At 38.1% G+C, this 11,433-nt stretch overlaps 1 protein-coding gene across 1 annotated transcript in view; it reads left to right on the top strand.

Moving 5' to 3' along the window:
• The first annotated feature begins 1,430 nt into the window (after window positions 1-1,430).
• Window positions 1,431-11,433, top strand: part of tbl1xr1a (tbl1x receptor 1a) — a 63,730-nt gene continuing 53,727 nt past the window's right edge. Inside the window, 1 exon segment of the mRNA XM_042513136.1 lies at window positions 1,431-1,717. The gene's annotated coding sequence lies outside the window, so the exon portion shown is untranslated.

The raw sequence follows: 11,433 nt of genomic DNA, 5'->3' as shown, positions 1-11,433 counted from the left end.
ACGCAGCTACACAATTCACTCGGACATCCTGCTCGTAGACCTCCATAGAAAAGCATAAGAAATTTAGATTTTCCTGTGGTTTAATGTCAATATATGCAATTAGAACTTAAAAAATGGTCAAACAATGTGCATGGGCTAAACTCAATGCTGAAATGAGGTATCCTGAGAGGCTAGAGAACGGAGTGTATTTTATACCATTTCTTAAACCTCACATAAAAATTGCAAAGTGTCTCCTTTTGATTAAGCTGTGGGGCACAGAAATCAGATAAACAAACAAGGATGTGTACATATGTTCGAAGGTGAGGCAACATTGTAAATCTGCTGAAAAATGACAAGTTTATGTAACCTCATACATTATGTCGTTAACATCGTGTATAACGTCACCTTACAGCTGCCATTGTTAGTGTAGGCAGCGCACCGATTATTTGTCCCAGTGAGCTAAGGGGGCGAGGCTTAGCAGTAGGTCAGTTAATGATGTATTTTATGTTGTGAAAGTCTTTTCAGTTTGGGTTGACCACAGACCTTGTTTCAGACTAAATAAAAACCTATTCCAGAAATCCATTAAATTCGACAAAAGAGAACCAGGAGTGCTGAAATTCTAATATTTTTCTGGTTTTAGGACTCATTCTTAGGGCACTTAATTACTATATAGGCCTATTTAGAAATTGATGTCAATTAGTTTGAATACAAAACATCAACAACTACATCAAGCTACATAATTTAGGTGTACAGCTTTAACAGAAATTGAACAAAAATGTATACCTTCCGTTTCTGTAGATTTTACCGTTAACAGCAAAACTAGGATGTCTAGAGCTACAGTCCAAATTAAGCTTTAAATATTAGTAATCATGAAATTGAGCTTTATATACACACGCAAACACACACATATGTATATATATGTGTATATATATATAAATGTATAAGCACATCAAAGTACAAATACAACCCCTCACACAGTCGCAAACTCCCAGACAGAAAATAAAATTACAATAACAGTAATAATGATAATAAAAACAAATTACAAATAACAGAAATACATACTCTTCAAAAATAAAATAATAAATAAATACAATTAATTTAAAAAATAACATAGTAAGTAATAATAAAACGAGATAAAACAAACCCTTCTCTCGCCCAAGACATGTAATCAACTCCTTTTTCTACATTCCAGGTCATGATGGTTCCACATTTTTCTAACATAACATTCAAACATAACATTCACAAAAAAATATTTTTATGTAAAATGTATATTTTATTTTTGAAGAGTTACCGCCATCCTCAGCCCGAATACACCATCCTTTTCCATACTGCGACACCCATTTTGATGTTTATGTGACTGGAGTGTGCTTCCTGCAGCGAGCAGCTCAGGCCTAGCTCATTTTCGCCTGGCAGGTCAGCTGCTCTGTGTTTCAGTCTGAAGCCGTTGGCTGCTACTGAACCGTTTGGCTCTTTTCTCTACTAGCGAGCAAACCTACAATCTAGACCCAACTGTTCATCCAGCTCATTTTTAAGGGGATTTATCATCATATATGCCCGTGTATCCAAAACACATCGGTCATTGGGGATTCCTAGCACCGGTTGGCCGGGTCTGAGGGCCGATATAACGCTTTTTCGAGGTTTAATTAGAGCTAGAAAACAACGGTGGTGGAGGAGGAGGAGATTCCATATTAGGAGCACAGAGGAGAAGGCACCCCCCTTGTGTGATTTGGAGCTTTTGGTGAGTGTTTATCGTCTTTTTACGTTATTATTGCCGTTATAAATTATACCACCGTGTAGCGTGACCACGTAAGAATGTAAATACGAGGTTTTGGCGGGTTATTGCGCTGTTTTGAACGTTTATTTTTATATTTTCGCCCGGGGTGGGGGATGGGCAGCGTCAGCGCGTGAGTAGGCGCGCGCGCGTCGTGCATGTGTTCGTAGGGCAGTTCTCGTGGTCGGTTTGTGTTTGTGAGCGCGCCCTTCCTTCCTGCAACTACTGCTAGCTTTGAATTAAAACCACTTTAGTGATTTTTGATCTCAACCGTGAAGATATCGTTTAGCAAACAGATGTCAGGCTATCAGAATCAACACTGAAAATGAATTTGTTTAACCACTCAATTTAACTTTTTTACTTAACTATTTTGTTTGTTGTTGTTAATTTAAATACTTTTTAAAAAGTGGTTTAATGCTCGAATTTCTCACCTAATATTACTTTATTTACACCGTGTTTGAATGCACTTTGTGCCTGTTTTAATAACTACTTAAATGTTAAAATAAGTTACAGATTTGGCAAAAATCATCAACAGCCATGAATTGTTATGAATCAAAACGGAAACTGTGGTTTCAGCAGTGTTAGCATTTTGTCTCGTAGTTGTACCACTTTGAGGTGTTATTCTCTGCAGGCCCATAGTTATTCCCACAGTTTGTTTCTGTTTAACCTTGATTGTCTGCAGCTTTCAATATTGCTTCGTTTCTTATGCAATTATGATCTACCATACATTATCTTATCACCTTTGTGCCAGTCTTGTTTAAATCTTTATACAGTGCTTTGCAGCTGGTTGTTCCAAAGGCATGGGCAGTGTGGGGGAGGGTTGAATACACACACAACACGCACACACACACGCGCGCGCGCGCACACACACACACACACACACACACACACACACATACACAGAAGGGCCACTTGCCAACCTTGTGAAGCTCAACTCAATGACACAATGTACCAGTCCCAGATAAGCCTTCAGTATCTGTGCTAGCAAGGAAAAGGCTGGTACACACTCTGTTTAGCCAGAGTCAGAATTCACAGAATACCTGGGTGAAGACATTTCAAAAGTAATTGAACTAAACATCAAATATCAATGATTTATTGCGGTTGTTGGGCACACTGCTTCTTCTAAATTCTATTGAATAGTTTCTATTACCCTGTTGCCCGCCTTAATGCCTGTGTGTTTTTTGGTTTTGTTTTGATCCAGTAGTACTGCAGGATTGCCATTTTTTTGTAGGCCGATGAAGTTAGTGTCGCCCTGGCTCCCCTGTCCAAAAGCCAATAAAATTTTTCCATTGAATTTTTTCACTTTTATGATGATGATGGTTTTGTTTAGCAAGTTAATCTTTTCATATTTTTTAAGCATGTTTAATGTCGCAGAACAGAAACCGACAATCTCTTAAGCTTTTGTTAACCATAGACCTTATTTCAGGCATCTAACTCATTCGAAAAAACAGTCGACTTTGAGATGAGGGAAACAGGAGTGGAAAAATGCTAACTCTATTCCACGTTTTAGGACTCATTCCTTCACCACACTGTATTGCGTATCATACTTAATGTAGTTTATGTACCCTACATAACATTGTATGAGGAAGTGTCCTGATGGAGTGGAAGTGCTGAATCCATTATTTCATATACTGGAAAACCTTTAAGTGCATTATTGCTAGTGCTGCATGATTTTGTAAAAATGTGTGATTGCGATTATATTGAACAATATTGCAATTTGTGATTACGATAAAATAAATAAATGATATTATGAGTCTACCTTCTTGGTTATCAAGGAAAATGCAGAGAATAATAATAGTTTAGAAGTGTGTATTTCTCAACTCAGAATGTACAAATATTAAGTAGAATAAGAAAAATACGAAACCTAACGTTTTTACAGTACTGTTTTAAAAATAACTTGAAAATAACTAATATTCCCCCCCCAAAAAATAAGTGTTTTTTTTAACTGGCTGAAGTTTTCCTCTTGGCTTTGGCTGCAGGTGGACTTTCCACATCCAGGCTATACTCCTCCAATAATATGGTGTGCTGTGCTTCAGGCTGCTGCTGCTGGTGAATTTCCATCACCTATAATAATAATGATAACAATAATAATAATGATAAAAATAATAATAACAAGAACTTAATTTATATAGCACACCTTTAAATACATCAAAATCAAAAGCAAACACATAACAGAGAGACAATTACTAGTGACCAAAGAGCTGTTTGGAACTATGTAGGGCTGATAATGCAGTTTCACTTATTCTGAATGGTGGAATAATACTAATTATAAATAAATACAGATTAAAAAAAGAAATGGTACACATGGCAGATAGGCAAAGTAGTGTAGAAAGAATTAACTTACCAATGGTAAGATGAAGTCTATGGCCAAAACAGTGGAATCTTTGCCAGTTATTAAGCTGCACCGCCTTGATGATGTTGCCGCCGTTGTCCGTAGTGATGGTCACCTGCCTCCCCTCACACAGGTCCCACGCTGCCAAAGCCTCTTTCAGTGCTGATGCAATGTTTCTTCGCATGCTTTCTTCATATTTTTCTCTGTGCTGTCTCAGGTGTTGATACAAATTGGTCGTGTTGCTGCGGGACGTGGCGACTTAAACTTTGCAAGTTTTGCACTGCACATCTTTCTGTTCAACGTCAATTGCAAGTAGATTAATTGTGCAGCATTAATTATCGCATATAAAACATTGATTGCCACTTACCAAAAAAAAAAAAAACCAAAAGAAAATTGGTCATCAGTCATAGAGCTTTAGCAATGTTGGATTTTTGAATCTCATACAAGTGTTGATATTTGGTATTTACATAACATAATATGTTTGTGTGTTTGAATAAACACACAAACATTTGTGGTCAATGGTTGCCTGTAGTTATTGTGGTTAATAAGGCATCAATGACTTCAGTTGAGAGCATGTGGAGTATATCACATTCATTTGCATTTTTTTTGCGATCATTTGACGAGACTTTTCAAGTAGGCTTTTTTAATTAGGATCACAAGGTGTTGTCTAGAAATATACCCTCACACAAGTGCAAAACATTTGTGCATGTAAGCTGACTTTGTCCTGTATTGAAGTGCAATCTATGATGTGATGCAACACCACTCGGCCTTTGTTTGTGCTCGTGCATTGAGGGTGGCTCAGCATGTCAAGCAGGGACACCTGCCAGATCCACAGAAACAAGTGTTTTGCATGGTCACTTACCTATGTAATCTGTAGATGTTACATATTAACAAAGTAATCATTTCCACATCTTCATGAGTTGTATGTTTCAATTGTTTCAAGGAACAAGCATTGTGTATGAACACAAACTTCATTGTCATTTGTTAGAAAAGCTCAGTGCATCAATATGTTGTGGAATTGAGGCTAGTGAAACTGAAGCTAGTGCAGGAGCATGGTGTGACTTTGGCTCTGTATTTTGGGTGTCAGTTTGTTGTAAACAAAAATCCAATTCATTCAGACTAAAGGGGATAAGTATCCCATGATATTTCATCAATCGTTTGTGTTTTTGTGCTGTCATGATCAAAGCCTTCACCTGTTTTTCTTTTTTATGTTAGTTTATCAGTCTGATATAGTTATTATGTACCACGATTGTTATAATTGAAGCACTGAATTATTACCACACCAGTGTTTTTGATAACTTTGTTGGTAACCATTAGGATTGTGAATCGGTACTCAGTACCTTTCACAGTATTGACTGGATTAACTCAGTAACTGATTAAAGACAGATTGATTGAATTATACATGATTTGATATAATTTCAATATGATTTGATTTAGCCTAACATTTAGTTGACAAAGATAGCAAACTCTTTTTTTTCCCTTTTCTGTGAAATGCATGTGTCCCTTTTGTATATTCTGAGTCCCATCTTTAAATTCAGGGGTTTTTGAGGGTCCATGAATGCAGCTCAGGTGGAGCTCTCCATGATTCTTTTTTTCCTCAGCAGCAGTTTGTGGCCAGGGAGGTTGATAAATCATCTGTTGACCCTTTCATAGCTGATCAGATTAGATCAATGGCTGAGTGCTGCAGCAAGTGAATGCAACCTTTTAGATTCAGCAGAATAAGTGAAACTTTCACTTTCAATGCTCCTGTCATTCTGCTGCTCCATCTGTGCCCAGAGTACTAGGTTATAGAATGGTACATATATTTTAACAACGCTCCTAACTAACCCCAGAAGTGTTAAGTTTGTTTGTTGTGACAGATGTTTTTTATTTGGGGTGGCTGCCAAAAATAAATGAATGTGTGGGAAACCCTGGACATGTGTTTGGCACACTATTGCAACAGCTACAACCCACACAGTCTGCGGTGTGGTGAAGTCAAGTGCAGCATATTTGATGGAGTTGGTAGTTGGGCATGCCCAAATGTCACCAAAATGTTTTAATGTATAGTATCTTTTGGTATCAGTATCGGTTAAAGAGTACCGGCGTTTGTAGTAGTGTCATATTTTTTCACAATACATAACTACAGTAACTATTCAAGATTTGGAAACCTTGAAGAAAAAAACTACTCTTTGCTGTGCTATTGAAGCCATCCTGTTGTTTAACTTACATCTGATGTGGGCCGATCGCTTATTGTCCTGTGTCCATCATAGATGACCCACATTAACCTCAGGGTCATGCCTGCAAATGTAATGTGTATTGTTTGATAAAAAAGGTTCTCAGCATTGATTGGTTGATCATTTGCAGTATTTATTGGGCTCTTTGTTGTGTTATTTTGCATTAAGCCAAAAGATATTACTTATATTTTGTCCACCCCAAGTGTATTATGTCCAAACAGAAGATGTAGTCCTTTCTCTGCTGAAAACCCTTCTTTTTCTCTCCCTGGCTGAGAGGAGAAAACAAAGCTAAGCTCTACCTCTCTGCCTTATGCTCCTTCAGAGTACATCAGAGAATGATGAAAGTAAACTGAACTGCCTCACCTGGCAGCAGCCATACATAGAACTTTTCAAGTACTGTAGAGATGAACACAGAGCAGAACTGGTACTGGAACTGGCAGCTGTATATTGTTGGCACCAGTGTCAGTAATAGATAATGTTAAGAAAACTGTTACATCAGTAAAGTTATGTAATCAGCAAATGATCTTGTGTCTTGTGTGTGTTGCAATGCTTCTTTTGGATTTCCTGTCATGATGCCACAGTATTGCAAGATGTAAAAAGTGTGAAATTAATGAAGTGCTGAGTGTTTTTCTTAGATGTAGATGTAACAAGCTTGTTATACAGTTTTTAAAGATAAAGTACAAAATATTGGAAAATTTTAAATGGTTTTAATTAACAATTATCTGATCCAATGTACGATAGATGAATGTGTAAACAAAAGCCCATTTTAAAGTGCCTCTTCAAGGCAGGAATATCATGCCGTTATGCTGCCTTGCTGTTCTGTAGAAAAAATGTACAATGGCGGTATGGGGGGGACACAGTTGTCTTGCCTTTAAAGCAGCATCCACATACTCCGTTTTAAGTTGAAGACACATCAATATTGCTACGTTTCAGCCTGGCATTCTCACTAATTTAGTGTTTTAGCAACCCGAAAATGGAACAGTTTGGAAACGCTGCTGTCCACATTTTATTTTGAAAACTGCGGCATGTGTTTTACTGTGGACGAGCAGAAACAGAGGGTTTGGAAATGCTGACGCAGACACCCTTTTTCGCTTTCTTCGGGGGTTGCATGCATGTGGCCAAAAGTGACATTGATGACCTGTGTGACACCGCGCTTTAAGGGGAAAATATTTTAATATGTATGTGCACCCAAAAACTGCCAGAAAAATACGTTGTGCAGCAGCCAGACATGAGTGCTGGCACGCTGTACCATCGGTTTTGCTGGCGCCGATTTTCCAGGGATGCATCTCAGTGTGAGTGTCCTGTAAGTCAGCATTGGAGGTAGTAATAGTACCAAAATGACGTCAACAGGACAGGCAGGACTGGATAATAAGCAACATGGATGTGTAGTTTTGACAACATGTTATGCGTGCAAGATTTAAAAAGTTGCTGTTAGCAGCTAATTCAAAGAACAGCAGCAGGCCTTACCCTCTGAGTGGAGGATAAGAGCAGCCGCCATATAACAGGGACGATAAATTACAGTCATTGTCTTGTCATGCCTTAGTTATTGTTTAAAAAGTGCTGTTATGTGAGATGAAAGGCGGACACTGTTGTGTTGCATGTCACTCCCGTCACAACTCTTAAGTTTCCACGATGCCGGCACACCGAAGCAGCATGATGCTGCTGTTGTTTGGTTCTGTGGGAAAACACTAAGGAAGAAAGAAGGGACTTTGTAGAGGCCCTATAGCGTGATCTCTGTGTAAAAAGGGCCAAAGATACTTGGAAATCTGATTGGTGTTTGCTGATGGCTGTGGTCACATTTTCTTAATAACAAGCTTGTTGACTGTCCTCACATTTGCCAGTTTTTCCTGACTGTACTGCAAGCAAGGTTTCTATTAATGACCATACTGTACCTGACACCAGAATTTGAAATAGGGTATAGTCACTTTTTCTATTGTCACTACACTTGGTAATTCAGACTGAGAAGGAAGCTAGACATGTAAATCTTCTATATTGCAGTTAAGCTGGGACCAGAAAGATATCTGAAATACAATGTAAACAGAGTATATACTGGATTTTCTCATTTGTCCTCAACATTGTGAGCACATTGAGGACACAAGAATATGTTTTCCAGCGCAGGCAGCTGAGTCATGTTATCTACACAGGACACATTGATTAGTTGGCCTTATTAAATCACAGAGGACGAGTGGTGGAGTAGTACAGTTATGTAACCAGTTCTCGTCAGTGTTGTGAATTGGAAAGGGAAAGACAAAATGGACAAAGAAGTGCAGTGAGTGAAAATGTCTGTCTCAGTTAGGTAACGGCCTGACATGAGATGGAGGGAGACACAAATATGGAACAGCCCTGGATCCTTTACATGTGCTGAGATAAGGAGAAATATTTACTATGACTTTTAATATACATGAGTCACACTTACACAATGAGAACATAGTTAATTTTAGTGATGATGGTAATTTGGTGATGGATGACTAAATTGAGGTTGGTGATAGAAATATGATACAGTGTATTGCAATGATGGTGTTTGAGGGGAAGATGTGGCAAAAATACTTTTGACACATAACTATCCAACGCAGTACAACACCACACAACAACCTCAAATCACAGTTAATCCTTTAAAACCTGAGCACATTGGCTTGATTTTTTTCAAGAACATGGAAGAGGGCAATTGGCAACGAAAGAAGAAATTACTCAAAATTGTAAAAAAAAAAAAAAAAAAAGAAAGGAAAATGAGTTTAAAATTTTTAAAAATTAAATTAAAAAAACAACAATACAGACATGACATGGAAAAACTGCTTCTTTCTTTCTTTTAAAAAATGCTTTTTTTAATTAAAAAAACACATGAAAATGCAATGAAAAAAATCTTTTTAAATATGTAATTATGATAGTGAAAAAAAAAGTTTTTCCCCATTTTTTTGTTTTTTTTCTTGACATTTTTCCATAGCTTTTTGGGGTTTTTTTTCTTGACATTTTTCCATAGCTTTTTGGGTTTTTTTCTTGACATTTTTCTGTAACGTTTTCTTTTTTCCCTAGACAGTTTTCCCTAGCTTTCTATAAAAAAAATCTCTAAGTGAGTAAGCGTTGATGGATCAATGGATGAAGCAGGCGACACACGTACAGAGGCTGAGTCCTTGCCACAGCAGTCGTGAGTTTGACTCCGGCCTTGGCCCTTTGCTGCATGTCGTCTCCTCTCTCTCTTCCCCTTTCACACTTACTCTCTGTCCCATCTAATAAAAGGCTGAAAAAATCTCTAAGTTAGTTAGTTTCTTGCAATTTGTAAAACATTTATTATCAAGATGCTTACTGCCTTTTACCCATGTTTTCGAAAGAATTCACACCAATTTGCTCAGGTTTCAAAGGTCTAAATACTTTTGAAAGGCAGCTGAAAGCAGCACAAGGAAAGTGCTGTCACTCCAGGTTTCAAGGGATTAAGTCACAACCTGCTTCCTGTTAAGAATTCATTGAGCTGACATTGTTGGTCTTGGGAGGTCTTTACTTAGAACGCACATTTTACATAAATACATGTTATTTAGTTAGACATCAACGAGTAAAGACCGGCTTGTTTATATGCTACAGCTAAAGGATTATGAGGATACCTTTCAATATACAATATATAATCATATAATATATTATATAATAATATACATTATTACTATGTAGAGCATACCCTAAAAATGTATAGACTCATACAGAAGTAATCCCTCTCAATTATCATCATGTCCCACTAGAAGTAGTAGTAGTATTCATCTACAGAAAGACTGTCCTCACCCTATAGTTTTTAAAGTTTGTTATTTATTTCTCACTTATTAGCGTGTACGCTCACAGCTCCCGGGTGTTGTTAAAAAGGTAATGACCAGGTGCCAGACCATAAGCAACAGTCTTCCAATGCCCATTTTACACTCCCTCGTCAAGGCGGGAATTTCGTGCCGTTATTTTGCTTGCCATACTGTTTTAAAGGTACAGTTGCAGAATGGAGGGGACAGAGTTGTCTCTCCTTTAAAACAGCAGCAGAAGTAGTAACAGCACCAAAACAACTTCTGTGTGAAAGAGACAGCCAGCAGGACAGGATCACGGGCACCAGGGATGTGATATTTTGGCAACATGTTGTGGCTGCAATCCACTGTGGGAGATTTAGAGGCTATTTACACGGCAATTGTTCTTGCATGAAACTTCAAACTTTTGTTGGCGTTTGGCCTTTCGTTAACCTGACAGCAGCGTTTTATGGGACGGAAAGCACAAACTTTTGAAACCAAGTTCCTGAGTGTAATTTTTTGAAAAGACGACCTCTTCTGTCGCTGTGTGAACTGGCAGTGCGTGGATCTTGTGAGGATGGTGACATCATAGCTGTTCTTCTCAAATGTGCAGTGCGTTTCAGACATATAGCTATGCTTGAGTAGGAGGACAACAGTAACAATGTCGCACTACCGAGCTGTGTTTGTGCTGCTGACTCTAATGAGGTTATTAACGCTCCTCCAGCAAAGTGTGGATTTGTTGCACCACTACTGTAGTTCTCTTGTATGTGTTTGCCATCATCTTCTTGTTTGTTTATAGTCACCGCTCTGTATGCGCAGACGTGTTCTTCTATGGTGTCATCACCACCAACTACCAGCCTGGCATGCATACTACAGCATTTTTAGTTGTTTTTGCGAATCCGTGTACATCATGTTCTCACAATGTTATTGTATGAATGCAGATTTTTTAAAAAATGCAGAGGAAGGACTTTTCTGATTTTAGTATGGCCATCTAAACGAGGCCTTAAAAGGTAGTTGATAGGAGTTACCAGCTAAATCAAAGAGGTAGAACAGTGAATGCAAATGAAAAAATTGGCAATCCAATGAGAGTCAGAAATCCCTTACCCCCTGAGCAGAGGATGACTTTAGCTGCCATGTAACTGGGATGCTAAATGATTTTTATTGCTATGTCATGCCATATTAATGTTTATAAAGTGCTGCTTAGCTTATGTGTCACACAAGAAGTTGACCCTATAGTGTTACATGTCACGCCTTATTTGCTTCAGTGATGCTGGCATGCTGTCTAAAATCAGACACTGGAGTGGCATGATGCTGCAATTGTTTGATTCTGTGTCAACATCAAAGGCGGCATAAATAGGGGACTTTGTAGTAACTGTTACGAGCCAGCAC

Source organism: Plectropomus leopardus, chromosome 3 (assembly GCF_008729295.1).
Source record: "Plectropomus leopardus isolate mb chromosome 3, YSFRI_Pleo_2.0, whole genome shotgun sequence".
Classification (NCBI taxonomy): Eukaryota; Metazoa; Chordata; class Actinopteri; order Perciformes; family Serranidae; genus Plectropomus; species Plectropomus leopardus.
This window is presented reverse-complemented; position numbering and strand designations above follow the sequence as displayed.